Raw genomic sequence first — 17,022 nt, 5'->3', positions numbered from 1 at the left:
TATGTACTCGTTCTCCATTACTAGACTGGAATACCTTATCTCATTGATTCAAAAATGTACACTTCACATTTTGACCTCTCTGAAACTGGGATGGGCTTTAAGAGCAATGGTGTGCTGCAGTTCATTAGCATTACATACAATAATAGAGAAGCTTACAATTAATGAAGTGTAGTGTTTGCTGATAAATGACCAGTGGAGAAAAGATAAAGACCAATTCTTTGCCCCAAAACTGATTTGAGTCTTAGGCACAAAACCTCTCCTCAGCTAGCTAAGTAGCAAGCTAACTATAACCAGGGATCTATCATACCAACTTGGTTTGGCTTAGGGGAAAGCTCTCAAGTTTGACGTCAGACTGACTTTGGTTTTGCAAACTGGCCCTAAATCCTGGCTCAGCGGTTAGCAGCTGTGTGACCTTGGGCAAGTCCCTTAACACCTACATATAATGGGGGTAATCACACCAACCTACTAGTTATTGTGAGGTTCAGCCAAGTTAACGTATGTAAATACCTGCTATGTGTAGGTAGTTAGTAAGAGTTAGTTCCCAAATATTAAAAAAATGTATCTTATCCCACTTCTCAAAAAAAGGCTTAAGGTTATTTGTGACCAAAATAAGCTAATAAAAATAGTAGGAAAACAAAACAGGATTGAGGAAAAAGGAGAAAGAAGATATGTTATCACTAGGTGTTGACTATGCTGCTGTAACTGAGAGCAAAATCTTACTTAGCAGCAGCAGAGTAAAATGGTGTTCTCCATGTCAGAAAAGTAGAAACAGTATTTATTTGCTGAAGGTAGGGAAACAAACTTTGTCCTGGCCCTAAATTTTAAAGTAATTTCTCATGTTAAATTTTATCCTTATATCTGTACATTGTCTCACCATTTATAAAATAGCACATTTTATGCTGTAATAATGCCATCTTATCTCCATTTTATGGATTCAAATAAATATCAAGTGCTTACTAAGTGCCAGACACATCAATAAGAGGGAAGGACAATTAACCATTTTATTAGCTAGCCAACTGATTGGCTAGCCACGTACTACAAATTCACTAGTGAATGATCTGCACACTTACTAAATAATCAGCTAAAGAAGCAACCCCAAAAGTAGCAAGGACAGCAGGATGATAAGCTGGAGCATCTCAGTCAGTACAGTAGGGTGGTTGGTACAGAGCCTAGGGTGGGTGTGGTTGAAGATGACCACTTGAATGGGCACCATAGTTTGGTGAAAAGCAATTATTAATTTTTTTTTAACCAAGCTTTTTAGAGCATTTTACCAAGCCCTACTGCCCTATGCCAATCATGGAAATTCTACTCCCTGCTCTCATAGTCTCCCTTGTAGCTAGGAATGGTCTGTGACCCAATGTTGGCTGATGAGGCCTAAGCAGAAGACTAGAGGGGAGGAGGTTTGGTGGGAGATTTTTGCTTTCTTGATAAAGGGAAAGACAGAATTTTATTTTCACTTGTGGATAACATTCTTGGAGTTCTCACTCTCTAAATATCTTGAGGCAATAAGGATGAAAGCAGTATGCTAGGGATAGCTGAGTAAAATGAAAGAGCTTGAGTTTCTAAAGGCATGACTGAGCAGGTAAACCAGTGCCAACTTGCTTCTAGTAACATGAGAAAAATAAACTCTACCTCATCATTGTTAGTCTGGGTCTCTGTTACTTACAGCCAAATACACTTCTGAGACATATGTAAATGTCCCAGCTCAGTGTTGAGCACATCCTTAGATACTCCATAATGAAAGATACATATCTGAGTGCCTGTATGTGTCCTTGTGCATGTGCACAAAACTTTCCATTCAGATCCAAGAAACAAAGTCCCTCCGTACTCCCTTACCAGCCATGTTTTACTGTGTGTGCTATGATCTAAGGCCTGGTATACATTTTAAGCCACCCAAAAAGGGAAAGGATAAGTGAGGCAGTAGGGAATTCTCCTGTCCCCTATGGCTTTACAGTTACCCAGCAGCCCCAAATCTTGGTTCCAGATTCTCCAGCTCACTTCCCATTGGGATTATCAAGCTCAGGATGACTGGGGTGGGGACAGGAGCTTGAGCTGATTCTGGACACTGGAGCATTGAGCAAGGGGAATGGGGAGTAGGTAGCAGCTATGGCTGCAGGTGCTTCCTCTCCTACCACAGGTGCAGGTCTGATCACTTGACCTCACCCTGGCCTCCAAGGCCTTCTCCCACAAGGAGAATTAGGAAACTTACAGTTATAAGAATTTAGGACTGGGCTGATCCCTGTCCTGGGTGAGGTAGATTGGTCTGAGCCCCTCAGGACTGAGAGCAGAGGTGGTGATTCATCAACAGCCTGGGTGGTTCCCTCCTATAACTCTTACATGAGGCGCTACAGAGATAAGGAATGAATGATCAAGGCCAGGTTTTGCATAGTCAGGGGTAGCAACCTAGATCTTCTGTTCCAGAACCCATATCTGTCGGCAGATTCTCCGCAAATTAGACTTTGTCCCGGTGTGATCCTGAAAGGCCACTTCTTTTCCATTTCCTCCAGTAAGATTTCCCTAAACATACACACTTACTTTACTATTTTTCTGAGGAAGGTATATCTGCTAGGGTCATGTTAGGTTAAAAAAGAATTCCTAAGTCAGAGAAAGCACTTAATTATGTAACCCCCCTTTTCTTTCCTTCTCTTTTTCCTCTCTGTTCTTCCTAAACATGGATTATCCAAATTGGCTTTTAATTTAGATCCTAAAGGTTTATTTTGAACGAGGCTGAAACAAATTAGAGTTTAAGAATGAGAGAGTATGTGGGCTACCAGAAGTTCTTGAAATTTGAAGTTTAAAAACGTGAATTCAGGTCCCTAGCAGGCTGTTTATAGAGTTTAAGCCTCTGTTTCCTCATCTGAAAAGTGAATTTAGTAACAGCAACTGTCTCTTAGGGTAGTAGAAAGGATGAAGTGGTGTCACATAGATAGAAATGCTTTAAGGGCTTACGATAATAGCTAACATTTATTATGTACCTACAATGTGCACAGAAGTATTCTAAGAGCTTTCTGTACATTCTCTCATTTCAACCTCACCACTCTGTCAGGTGGGTACTATCATAATCCTCACTTCACAGATGAAGAAATTGAATAACTAGCCCAAAGTCATCCAACCAGGAAATGGAGTCAGGATTTGACTGGATCTTCAGTGCTCAAGTGCTTTTAAATATACTGCTTCTACAGTCACTTAACCTAAGTTGACTTCATTTGTTAAACAAGGATAACAATTCCTCCACCACAAGTTGTTGTAAAAGTGTAAAATATTGCCTAACACATAGTAACACTAGTATCATTATTATAAATAGGACTTGCCTAGCAAGAGAAGAGGTCATTGACCTGGAAGACTCTAGAGCCCAATATTTTATTATTATTGTTTATTATCTAAAAAATAAAATACCTACCCAGAAACCAAAGACTTAATCTTCTCTCTCCTTAGACTCCCAAAAGAGAGAAATAGTATATCCTTCATGGCCCCAAGAACATTACACTGTGTCTCCCACTGACCTCCACCAAACTGGCCACTGGGAGAGTCAGCAGGACCCCTGGGAGTGGCTGCTCACCCACCAGGACACGTTGGTGGTAGAATGAAGTGCACTGTATACACAGACTCTACCACAAGCAGAGGTGGTGCTGATGATGGCCCTTTCTACTGGTAACGCCATCTTGGCCAAGAGTAAATGCTTGACTAACCCAGGCACAAATGGAGATAAGGATAAATGTGCTTTCATCTGGAATAAAATCCTCTTTAACAGCTCTTGTTCCTGCCTCCAAGATCCGTAAGTTCCCTCTATCCATCTAATGTTTGGGAAGTGCCTCCTAACATCTAGCTTCAACTCCTCCTGCTGCAGTTGGTCCTTTCTCTAAGGAATCAGAGGCATGCTGGGGCTCTATTAACTGGTCAGACCTCCACAGTAAGTTTCCATTTCCTCAATCAGCCCTGGAAGCTGGGTGCATGGCACTGTCCAAGGAGCCCTGTGCCTAGGAGCTATGCCAGCCCTGGTACCGCACAGGGAATGGACCCAGTCTGTGACTTCTGGGAGGCAGGGCCCGAGGCCATGGCTCCTACAGAATTCAACAGGGCCCAGAAGGGGAGGGGACGAAGGAGTCCCGGGGCCTGACCCCCACATCCCTTTGTTTTCTGAAGTTCCTCCTTTGAACACGTTTATTTATTGGGCCTCATTTAACCTCAGCCATGTCCTCCTGGGATCATTTATTTGGCAACTGTCACTCAGCCTGCTCTGGCATTAACCTCATAATCCTATTGATTTCCTCCCAGTTAGTTGGGAGTCTTCTCAGCTTCCTGGGCCAGTAGGGGCTGATTCCCAATTTTGGTCGTTACCTAGGAAGAGATCCTAGACTGGTAAGGACCTGCCTGGAGGACCATCTGGGGGTTCCTTGTTCCCACCCTAGCCCTTCCCAGAGACCCATTTGCGAGGCCTCCGTAGTTGCTTCAAGTGTGAGGTAAGGGGGCTGAGTGCCCGCCACGACTGCCAGGAACCCTCTGAGTGGCTGCTGGGGTCATCCGTCAGCGCAAAGGACCTCAGTTCCACCAATCACAGCTTTGCTTGGCCCAGAACCCCACCTCCCTCCACCATCTTGGATCCGGAAGGGTAAGGGGCCCAATCACGGAGGGGGAAGTGGAGGAGGGTGGGACCGAGTCCCCAGTGGCTCCCACATGGCCGCTGTGCTTGAGCCTTCCCGCCACCTACAGCTGCAGCTCCCAGACACCAGCCCAGCCCGTCGCCAGGGGATTAGTGTCCGTCTGTCAGCTGGGACAGCCTCAGTGGGGGTTGTCTTGGCTCACATGAGGGCCTCCCCTCACCCTTTCCCAGGACCACACCCCCGGAGTCTGGCTTGGGCCAGGGGAACTTTGTTCAGGGGGTCCAGCAGCTTGGGGTGCTGATCTCTCCCAAAGCTGAGGTGTGGGGTGACAGGAGTCCCCCTCCCCACCAATCCTGGGCCACATGTGCTGGGAAGTTCATTTCCCCTTGTTTTGCAGAACGGGCTTGGGGATTGACCCCAGAAGTGACCCCAGTGTCAGGAGGCATTAATGATCTCCATACGGGCAATAAACAGGCAGACGGGCTGGCTTGGTGTGGAGGTGCCCTGGAATGGGGCTGCCTTATTAGCCTCACATTCACTCATGGGTAGAGGCTTAATTAGCAAGGGCTCCCTCATCTGTCTCCCCTCCCCCAAACAACCTTGAGCTCCATGTGAACATAGCTGGGGACACTGGAGTCCTCTGGCCGGTTCCTCTGCTCCTGGTGAGACTCCTGGAGGCAGCTTCTTCAGGTATCAACTCAGCCATTTGTCCACCAATAACAGGACTTTGAACGTGGTCCTTTTGATAAAGTCTCTTGTTTTAAAAAGCCTCTAGAGGCTAAGTCTACGCATTCTGAGTCGACTCACATTTTTATCATCACAGGTGTGTGACTTAACCTCTCGGGGCTTTAGTTTCCTTATCTGTATAGTTCATTTAAGATTCACCAAGCTAGGCACATGTACATGCTAGGCACAGGGCTAAGCAGCAGCAGAAAAAAGCAGTGGGAAGCCCAGGCCCTATGTTAGGTGAACTCTCAGTCTAGTAGGGGAGACAGACCTCTCAAAAAATGCGGTAATAAAACATGCTCAGGGCTATAAAGCCACATCAAGTGTGATAAGATTACAGAAGAGGGAATGACCAACTCATCCTGCCTTGCTGAAGAAGGTTCAGCAAGGAGACGACATGAGGAGATGACATGGGAGTCTGTCTCTGAAAGATGAATATGCATGATGCCCTGAGAGAGAGAGAGGATGTGCAAAGAGCATCCCAGGAGGGGAGAGCACGTAAGAAGGCACAGTTTGAGGAGCAGTTGGGCTCCGGTAGTGGAAATGGTAGGACGGTGAAGTTTGGGAAGGGCCTTGTAAAACCAGGTTCATAACTTTATCTAGACAGCCATTGCCAGACACTGAGCACCATAGAAAGAGTTCTGGGCAAGTGAGAGCCAGATAGGCCCTGGGCAGCAGAGCCTCACTACAAAAAATAAACGTAGCCACAGGAGATTCTAAGAAGCTGAGAGGCAAAATTCCATCATATGCATTCTTTGTGCCAACTTACTGGATGAACACAAGATGAAGCGCCCAGATGCTTCAGTCGGTGCCTCACAGTTTTCTAAGAGCTCAGAAAGGTAGAAGACCATGTCTGCTAAAGAGAAATGCAAATTTGAAGGCATGACAAAAGCAGACAAGGCCAGTTAGGAAAGGGACATGAACACCTACATCCCTCCCAATGGGGAATCGAAAAGTTTTGAGGATCCCAAAGCACCCAACAGGCCGTTTTCATGTTTTGTTCTGAATATCGTCCAAAAACCAAAGAACATCTGGGCCTACCCACTGGGGATGTTGCAAAGAAACCAGGAGGGCCATGGCATGGCATGGCTGCTGACGACAAGCAAGCAGCCTTAGGCAGAGAAGGTTGCCCTGCTTAAGAAAAGGGTGTTGATGCACGCCGAGCTACAGGCAAGGTGATGGGGCAAAAAAAGGGGTCATCGAGACTGAAAAAAGCAAGGAAAAGAGAGAAGATGAGGACGAAGATAGTAAGTTGGTTCTAGCACTGTTTTCTTATCTACAAAATATTTAACTCCCCTCCTCTGTACACTCACTCCTTTTAAAGAAAAACATCGAAGTGTAAGGCTGTGTAAGATCTGCTTTTAAACTGTACTTTTTTTGAATAGGGAACACACTCCTGAACGTGTCTTCAGCTAGCCCTGACAGGGTGGTGTTTTCACCAGCCACTAACCACCTGGTACAGTGTGGGGGCGGTGACCTGGCATGGAAACCTAAAGCGGGTTCTGGCTGGTGCACAGCACAAGTGAGATGTCTATGGGGATGGCAGTTTTTTCATCTTCAGTTGTCGCTGATGCAGCTTACACGAAGTAATTATTCTGTGAATGGAATACTACTCTGTAATTGCCAAAAAAAAAAGTTGCAGACCATTTAGTTGACATTCTGAATGCTTCTAACACCATTTTAAAAATTAGTATTGTTGTCCTTTTCATAGGTTTGAAATTTTTCTTCTCGAGAAGAAGCAATGAGTTTTGTTTTTGTGTTTGTGTTTTTTGCCTATTTTGGATCACATGAATGGTTACAGTGTTTAGCTTTTCAATTAGCTAGCTGTTGAAAAGCTTGTGTTCACACACCCTGCATATGATGAAGGTGATAAAAGCTGAATTGAGACCAAAAAAAAGTAAAAGACCTTCAAGGGCAATGGGAAGCTGTAAAGTGTTTTTAGGAGGGAATGGGGCTGGACTGATCAGATTTGTATTTTAGAAGATGACTGGTGGTGGAATGGGAAGATTTGGGGTGAGAAGTGGCAGCAGAGATACCAGTTATGAAAGCAGGGAAACTGTTGAGTGATATTTATGAGAAGTGGAGTGGGAAGGAGGCAGGAGCTGAGGATGTCTCTGGGCAGGAGTACAATAGACATTTGTGATTTTGCACACCCTACCCCTCCTGCCAAGATCCACTCTCCTTTTCCAAGGTTCAGAACCCCAGTTTAGGGGAAAGAATCACTCCCATTGGGTATAGTTTGGTGGGACTTCTCAGTGAAGGGGCTCTGCCCACCTCCAGCCAAGACCACATTGGGGGCTCTCTTCCTAGAATGTAATCTTGTGCATAATGCAGAAAGAATTAAGGGATAGGAGTTGGATCGTCTTCTTTGGGCCTCAGCTTCCTTACCCATGTAGTTCATTTAAGGTTCAACAAATACTACATGGTAGGTAACATTCTTATGCTATGTTCTTCAGTCTTTGCACCCTAAAGGAGCCATTCACCTGCACCCACTCAGCTCTCCAGAGCTGCTCTGGTCTCCATAGTTTCTGAACCTGAATCTTCAGTCTTTCCTTCAATTTGGTGAGTTGCTCTGTCCTTCCAATGAATTCCCTCTCTGCTTAAAGCAGCCAGGTGCATTCCAACAGCTTTGAGAACAGAACCCTCTCTGGTCACGATGCCATTGAGTGAGGGACAAGGTGAAGTTGGACATACGAGGGCTGATGAGTGGGAACACATCAGTGCATGAGGCGGGCTTTATACTGGTAGTTGATGAGTCCATTAAGGGAGAATTCACAGAAGGAGAAAAGAAGACCAAGCAGAGAATCTGGAGGGTGCGGAAGGGCCGGCAGAAAAAGGGGAACTTTTCAGAGCCGGGAGAGAGGTCGGCAGTGTGAAATACTGGCAAGATGTCGAGGAGAAAGTAAATGACTAGAGGAGGAGGGCAATTAGAGGTCACTGGGGACATTAGGAAGAGCAGATTGGGTGCTGGGGAGAGAATAGTCTGCCTACTTCCCAGATCGTTGGAGGATCCAGTGAGCTAACTATGGTAAATAGGGAGGCTCCAACAAATAAGAAGCTCATGCTCTGATTTCCCCGGGCTTCTGAAAGAGAGTAGTAGTGCTGGTCTTCTGTACCATCCTTTCCGCTCATGGACATAGTCTTAAATTTGCCAGCAAGTCCCTACACACCACTGGAGCCCCCATCCTCCCATAGGTACCCTCTTCTGTCCTTTGATTTCTTGCCTACATGCACACTTTGCAGTTTGCAAGGTAACCTCACAAACCTGAACTGATGACAGCCCTGAGGGAAAGGAAAGCCTCCAGATGGTATCACCATGGCCTTTTTACAAGTAAGGAAGCTGAGGTTGGGGGTAGGGGATTGAGGGATGGTAGTTAAGGGACTCTCCCAAAGTCACCCAACTAAGAAGTGGCCCCTGCAGACTTCTGGAGTCCAATGGCTTCCAAAGCCTGGCCCCAGAATCAGGAAGCTTAGTGTAATTGTTGATCCCTTATCAGCATGGGGCAGGCTGTTGGCCACAGGCAGTTTGGCCCAGAATGACTGGGTGAGGCAGCACGATGTGGTGGTTAAGAGCGTGGCCTCTGGAGCCGCACAGCTGGGCAACTACCTCGGCAATTTAGCCACTTTGAGCTTCAGTTTCCTCATCTGTACAATGAACAAAGTCATACTCAGGTACTTCACCAGATCACTAAATATTTGGGAAGTGTTTAAGACGCTAGAGAGTACATAGATTTCCTTGAAAGCAAGTTAGTGAACCAGTGACTTAGGCACTTGGTTAGAAAGGACTCCAGCCAATCACTCATCCTTGGCATGGCTGCTACTTTAGAATAAAATATCCTCTTTATTATAGAGAACCTGGCAACCACAGCAGGGTGCAAAGGAGACAAAAGAAAACCCCTGTCAACATTTTGCCTGATTCCCTTCTTTCTTTACTTAAAAAAAAGTTATTTTTAAATTATGAAATAAAACAGATTTGGAAAAGTAGTCATCAGCTTTTCAGGTGAGCATGTTTGATGAATCACTGAGCACCTTTTGTGCATATTTAAGCATTGGTGTCCAGTTTTTATAATTTTTCAGGGTTTTCTTTTTTCTTCCCAATTAATATTTAATCCATTGTGCTCTCGACTACTTGTTAGAGCAAAGAGTTGTAACAACATAAATGCTACTTAATTGAATTATGGCCACTTACCGAATTGTAGGTATGGCATGATCCAAATTTTACAAAAAATTAATTATATCCCTGCAGGGATCCACAACAAGGTGTGACCAGTAGTTGTCTCAAGAGGGAAGGATTGTGGATGTTCTTCGTTGGCTTATACTTTTCTTCATCTCATCTGTAAATTTTTCTATGAGTGTGTATTGCTATTTTAATAAGAAAACAGAGATAGGAACAACAATGATAAATAATAACTAACCTTAAATACCATATGGCAATGTCCTAAATACTTAATATAAATTCTATTACTGAATGCAACAATATAACATAGATACAATCTTCCACTTTTTAAAAATAAACTCTTTATTTTAGAATAGATGTATAGAAAAGTTGCAAAGATAGTAAGTACACAGAATTCCCACATAGCTCATACCCAGTGTCCCCTATGGTTAACATCTTACATTAATACGGTGTGTGTGTCACAATTAATGGGTCACTATTGATGCAATATGGCGAACTAAAGTCCATTCATGCTTATTCAGATTTCCTTAGTTGTTACCTAATGACCTTTTCCTGGGCCAGGGTCCTGCCCAGGATCTCACATTTCATGTAGTCATCATATCTCCTTAGGCCTCTCCTGGCTGTGATGGTTTTTTTGCCTTTCCTTGTTTTTGATGACCTGAGAGTTTTAAGGGGCACTGGTCTGGTATTTTGGAGACTCTCCCTGATTGAGGTTTGTCCCGATGTTTTTCTCATGGCTAGCCTGAGGCTATAGGTTTGCTGAGGAAGGTATCAGAGGGGAAGTGCCCTTCTCATCCTTTCTATCCAGCGTACACATCATCAGTACAACTTAACCACTAATGACCTTGACCTTGACCACCTGGCGGAGGTAGTGTTCACCAGGTTTCTACTATAAAGTTGCTTCTTTCTGCCCCCTCTTCCCACGCTGCAGTAGTTGGGAGGAAGTCACGGCCCACAGTCCGCACTTCAGGAGTGGGGAGTTATGCTCCCCTCTTTGAAGGAGGAGATTCTATATACACTATTTGGAATTTTTCATAGCAGATTTATGTCTTCTCCTTTATTTATTTATTTATTTATTCAATCATTTATTTCTATCAGTACAACTCATGAATATTTGTTTTATACTTGAGGTTAAAATACTATGTTACTTATTTTGTCACTCAGCTTGCTCCAGGTTTGGCCGCGGGGAGCTTCTCCAGCTGGCTGGCTCCTTTGTCCCTTTGACATACCATCATTCTAACCCACCTTTTACAGATGGAAGAACTGAAGTTGAGAGAAAATGAATAACATCCCAAGGGGAAGGGTCACACTGCTGGTAAATAGGGTATCTTTCTAACTTCTGGGCAAAAGCATGACCACTATACCCTACTGCCTCTCTAAAAAATTATACACACACCGACTTCCATATACCTATATATGTTTTTAGAAATTTGGGTTAATTTTTCCCTACTTACAAAACTTCTCATGTCTCTTAATCCACTTTCTTCAGCTCTGGCTTTCTTTGTGTGTGTATGTCTATGAACATCTAATTTGTTCCCACAAGTCCTTGTTATTAGCATTTAATACTGTTCCAATATATGTTTTATTGTTGGACATATCAGTTATTCCAAATGTTGGCTAATACACATGACCTAGGATGAAAATCATTAGCTAAAACAGCATTAGAAATTTAAAGGTAGACCTAAAACACCTTGAGGAGATGGGAAAAATGCTTAAAGACATCTGAAGTTGCAAAACCACTTGAGAAGGAACTAAAAATACAAACACTTTCAAAACATCAGTTGTGCATATGAATGTTCCTCACTTCAAAAGGCCATGCTGCTAATCAACCTGCGCAGAGCCCACCTGCTCCAGCCCATGTCTTCCCGGCCCCTGCACAGCCCCGCCCTGCGCCCTTTGTCTGACAGCCACGGGCGAGAGAAGGCTCCGCCCGCTGCCCGGCTCCGTGTCACCGCACCCCGACCCCCTCCTTGTGCTGCAGTCCCTCCTGGTTCTCTGCATCCCACTGGCTACACACTCATTCCTCCGGCTCAGAGGTGCCCTCCCCCACCTGCTGGCCACCTGGGAAACTCCTCTATCTCACCCACAGCAGGGCACAGTGGATTGGTGCTGCCTGACCTGTGTGCTTTCCAAAACTCTGTTGTGCCCTTCATCTCCTGTGTGCTTTCCAAAACTCTGTTGTGCCCTTCATCTCCCCGGAGCCTCCCAACCGTGAGGAAGGCACCTGTGCCCACAGTAGGCACCGAGGAAACAAGTCAGAAGCAGAGCTGGGCGTTGCTGCATCTGGACTCTGCTCTGGACACTCTCCCGTGGGACATGCCGACTCAACACCTTGCCTGTCTCTTGCCATGTGTGTGTGGGTGCCTGGGCCCCTCCTTGAAGGCGGTTGTCTCCTTGCATTTGCCTACAAAAAAGGAAACAGCAGAGAGCAAAGGGGCCCCAGGTCTCTCCCATCTGACAACAGCATCAAGGCCAGGACCAAAGGGGGGAGGAGGAAAACAAGAGAGCCCACACCCTGGGGGCTGCATGTGCGCCCTCAGGGAGCCTAGGCCAGGGTCTCCCAACTCGGCACACGTAGACATTTGGGCCTGGATAGTTCTTCGCTGTGAGGCTCTCCTGGGAAATCACCCTGCTCTCACTGTAGGACGGTCAGCAGCACCCCTGGCCTCTACCCATTAGCTGCCAGTGGCATCCTCACCCCAGGTTGTAAAATCCAAAAATGTCTCCAGACATTGCCAAATGTCCCCTGGGGGTCAAAGTCACCCCTGTTTAGAACCAGTGACCTAGATTTTTCAGTACAGTGTCTGCCTTGATTGCATTCTTTTCCAGAAATATAATTTATTCAACATGTAACTATGACTTGATTTGTATACCTTTAAAGGACTTTTTAACATTGCTTAAGCCACAGATTTTTTTATTAGGCATGACATTCTGATTGGGGCTTTAAAGATACAGTTGCTGTGGCATATTCTCAAGAGAGGACAGTTATCCTCTTCTAAGAGGAAGGAGAGCGGCCAAGGCCTGAGCTCTTGCCCTCTGCCCAAAGACCTGGCACCCTGCAGAGGAACCCAGCCAGCTCTAGGAAGAAGGGGTCTGGCTGCCGACCCCGATGTCTTGGGTGATCTCTGGCTGTGACACAGACCTTTTCTGAAAATGTTGTATCCCCACTACCCAGATCAGCCCAAGAAAAAATGAAGACAGTAACCCCCAGTGTGTAGATTGGTGTCCAGCAGTGGTCCGTGAACAGCCAGCACAGAAGGGTTCCTAGGCATATTAATATGAGTCAGTATTTATTGATCACTTATGTGCTAGGCTGCAAGCTGAGTGTTTTTTATGCATTACCCTTTTAATCCATGTGAGGTGAGATTATTATTGCTATTTCAAATAAATTGAGGCTCAAACAGATTAGGGTCTGACTCCAAATAATTTGCTCTTATCCCAAAACAGCAGTGGTTCTCAAAAATGTGGTCTCTGGACCAGTGGCCTCAGCATCACCTGGGAACTGAGTAGAAAAGCAAGTGCTGGGGCCCCATGCAGACCTCCTGAATCTGAGGTAAGGTGGGCGGAGCCTCCAGGTGATCCCGATGCCTGCTCAAGTGTGAAAGTTGCCCTGCATGACCCTACCTCCTCAAAGACCCAGGCAGGCCAACGTAATCGCTATTTCTTTTGTAATAGAATGTCTAGACTAGTAGATGAAGGAAATACCCTCTGTCTTGAGTTTAGTAAAGCCTTTGATCTAGTTCTCATGAAACCTTTGAGGATAATGTGGGAAAATGTGAAGGCTGGTGAGGAAAGAGGCAGGACATGGCGTGATGATGTGTCGTTCCAGAGGCACAAGTAGGACTGATGGCAATTGGACTTGAGTAAGAGTGTCAGTTAGCAGGTCGATTCCAGTTGGGCGGGAGGTCTCTACTGAGGAGCCTAGTTTTCTGTCCAGTTTGATTTTTTAATCAATGGTGTGGGAGAAGGCATAGTATCAGCTCAGCAGGCATCACAAAGCTTGGGGAGATGGCAAATACACTGGATACCAGAACGAGGACCCGACATGACTTTGACATAAATATCAGATCTGGCACATTGTCACCAGGCATGGTTGTGCAGGCTGTTCACTACCTAAGTGCATCTTTTAAGTTGAGGGACTAAATAGGGGCTGAATTTCAGCCAGTAGTCCACTCACTTGCACCCAGAAGAAGAGGGGCCTTTTAAAAGTTCACCTGGAAGGTCATTTATGGATTTGCAGCCATGCTGACCCATTTTTTTTTTATTGGGGTAAAATATATATAACATGAATTTGCCATTCTATCATTAAAACATTTTATAATTGTGGCATACAATATACATAACATAAAATTTACCATTTTAGTCGTTTTTAAGTGTACAGCTCAATGGCATTAAATATATTCATGTTGGTGGGCAACCATCAGTGATATCTATTTCCAAAAGCATTTTTATCACCCTAAACAGAAACTCTCTACCCATTAAGCATTAACTCCTCATTGCCCCCTCCCAGGCCCTGGTACTCTCTAATCTGTTTTGTCTCTGAATTTTCCCATTCTAGATACTTTGTATAAGTGCAATCATACAATATTTGTCCTTTTGTATCTAGCTTATTTCAGTCGGCATAAAAATGTCTTTACGCTTTATCCATGTTGTAGCATGTATCAGAACTTCACTCTTTATTATGGCTGTATAGTATTCCGTTGTGTGTGTATACCATAGTTTATTTGTCCGTTCATCTGTGGATGGACACATAAGTTGTATCTACTTTCCAGCTATTGTGAATAATGATACAATAAACATTGATGTACATATAGTTGTTCGAGCCCCTGTTTTCAGTTCTTAGGAGCATATACTTAGTAGTGGAATCCCTGAATCATATGGTAATTCTGCGTTTGGCTTTCTGAGTAACTGTCAAACTGTTTTCCACAGTGGGCTGCATCATTTTAGATTCCCAACAGGAGGTCCAAGAGTTCCGATTTCTCCATGTCCTTGCCAGCACTTCCTTGTTTTTAAATTTTTTTTAAGGTTCTAGCCATCCTAATGGGTTAGCCTTGGTGAAGTTTCTAAGCATTAGACCAGTTCAAAGCTGGAACAAGTTGCCTTGGGAGACAGTGAGTTTCCCATTGTGGGCAGTGTCCAGACAGAGGCCAGGTGATGGATTTCTGGCTCAGTATGGCAACAGGAGTCAGGGACCTCAAAGACTGCCAGGCATGGAGCAGAGCTTATAAACAATCTTGTCTGAGGGTCTGTCTGTCCCTACCCCGAGCATCCTCTCTGTGACAGCTGCTGCCAGGGGTACTGGGAATGTCAAGGCTGAGAATAGAAATCTACTTTTCAAGTGATGTTTCAATATCACTTTAAAAGGAGGCAGAGTGATGTTCTGGGAAGAGCAGACAGGTGTAGTTTTGAATTCCAGCTGTGTTTCAAGTCTGTATGGCTCCAGCAAATTATATAATCTCTCCAAGCCTCAGTTTCCCAGTCTATACAATGGGGAAATTATTGTGCAATCTATCTTCCCCCTCCTGGTTCTGGCAGCACCAAGCCCCACAGTGCTGCCCTATCCTCTTGCTGCAGGGGTGGGCATATGATCTGGCTTAGCCAATCAGAGCTGCCTTTCCCCTGTCCACTGAGTAGATACATGACCCTCAGACAAGCCAGTCAGTCTCCTCCAAATAGTTTGCTCCACGCAAGGAACAGGTCTCTCCCTTCCTCTGGGCTTGAGGGCTATAAAGGCTACCAAGGCCCTGTCTGCCTTAGTCCTTTCTCCTGTTGTGTGGGGACAATGTGCCTGAGATCACAGCCAGTACAGAGGGGAGTCAGGCCAAGGGCGGTTGCTAATAAGGGACAGCCCAGACTAACCAGACTCCCTGGATCTTGCTACACCTAAAGTCCACGCCTGCTTTTATCAATCATAGGAGCAATAAATTCCCTTTTTGGTTTCAGCTAATTTGATTTAGGCTTCTGTTTGTAGGAACCAAAAGAGCTCTGACTAGTATGCCTTTCTGCAGGGCAGTCGTATGAATTAAAAGAAGTCATAGTGCAAAGTACCTTGTGGGTAGCAGGCATCTGGGGAGGGACCAGCAAGCCTGGTTTTCTGGTGTAACCAGTGGGTGGGAATGGGTTGTTTATACGGGTGTTTGAGGGAAGTGAGTGTGTGATCCCTGCTGGGCCAGAGTCTTCCCCTGGGCGGTTCTGAGTGGAAGAAGAGGGCGATTTCCTTTCCCCTGGGGCCAAGCTAGATTTCTGCAACCCTGCAGCCAAGCTCCCTGCCCCATGAGGTAGCTCATGTGTGGTAGGAGAGAATGCATCAACACACAAGAAAAATGCAAGACAAGGCAGAGTGAGAGAGCCCAGGGCCACTTGTGTAGACCAGCTGCCCCTCCTCTGTGCTTCTGGAACCACATGACCCAGTGAGCTGCTCCTTTTCTTCTGCTTCAGCTGGATCTCTGTCCCTTGCCACTGAGGAGTTTCTGACTAGTGTGCTCAGAGGCCTGCTGAGGTTAGGCCACAGACAATTCACTGGGCCGGCTCTATAGCTGAGATGTCTATAGCTGTCCCTCGTTCCTTTCATAGGAAAGGCCAACAGGCCTTCTTGTCAAGCAGCTCTCACATCTGGTGTCTGAGGCAGACTGAGTGCTGGAGGGGGACAGGACAGGCTGATGCAGGGCCCTGATGTCACAGCAGAATACCCTCGCCAACAGCCACATTTCAATTCCTTCCACTGAACTTTTGCCTTGTCAGTATAGCACAGAGAAATAAGTAATGACTCTATCGCATCTTACTATGCTGATGGACAGTGACTGCAATGGGGTGGGGGTGGGGATACCTGATAATATGGGTGAATGTTGTAACCACAATGTTGCTCATGTGAAACCTTCATAAGAATGTATATCAATGAAACCTTAATTTTTAAAAAACTGTTGCCTTGTCTATATACCTGATAGGTGGGCCTATTGTAATGACTACACAGCTAACAGACTTGCTTCCCCGACTCCTGCCTAGTTTAAGAAGGAGGTTTGGCTCCCCTTTGCCCTGGTGGGTGAGGGTGAGTGCATGAGGGGCCTGGGCTGGGCCCCCACGACAGATCTGACAGGTGAAGAACACACAGGCAGGGGGCCTCAGACACACACAGGCATCCTCTGGAGTCCTTTCTGAAGTTTGGTCCACCTTCCTGTGGCCTCAGGCACACTCATTCTGTCTCCCTACAGATTGCCACATTCTACCCTGTGTGCTCAGCACAGCACACTCCGTGTCTGCATTCACATGCTACTCAACAAACATTTTGCGAGCCAGTGCTACGGGCCAGCCACTGTTCTAGGAACAACGGGACAACAATGAACAAAAAGCTCACATTCTAGTGAGGGAGACAACAAACGAAGTAAAATATGCACAGTGTGTCAGATGTCAGTAATGACACAACGCCCAGAGGAAGGGAAGAAGAGGGTGGGGAGGGTGAAGGTGGGTTCCGACTCCACAAAGGATGGCCTCTAAGAAAGAAGTTGGGAAGCAAGGAAGAGT

The sequence above is a fragment of the Manis pentadactyla genome, chromosome 4, assembly GCF_030020395.1.
Source record: "Manis pentadactyla isolate mManPen7 chromosome 4, mManPen7.hap1, whole genome shotgun sequence".
NCBI lineage: Eukaryota > Metazoa > Chordata > Mammalia > Pholidota > Manidae > Manis > Manis pentadactyla.
Note: the sequence above shows the minus strand (reverse complement) of the source record.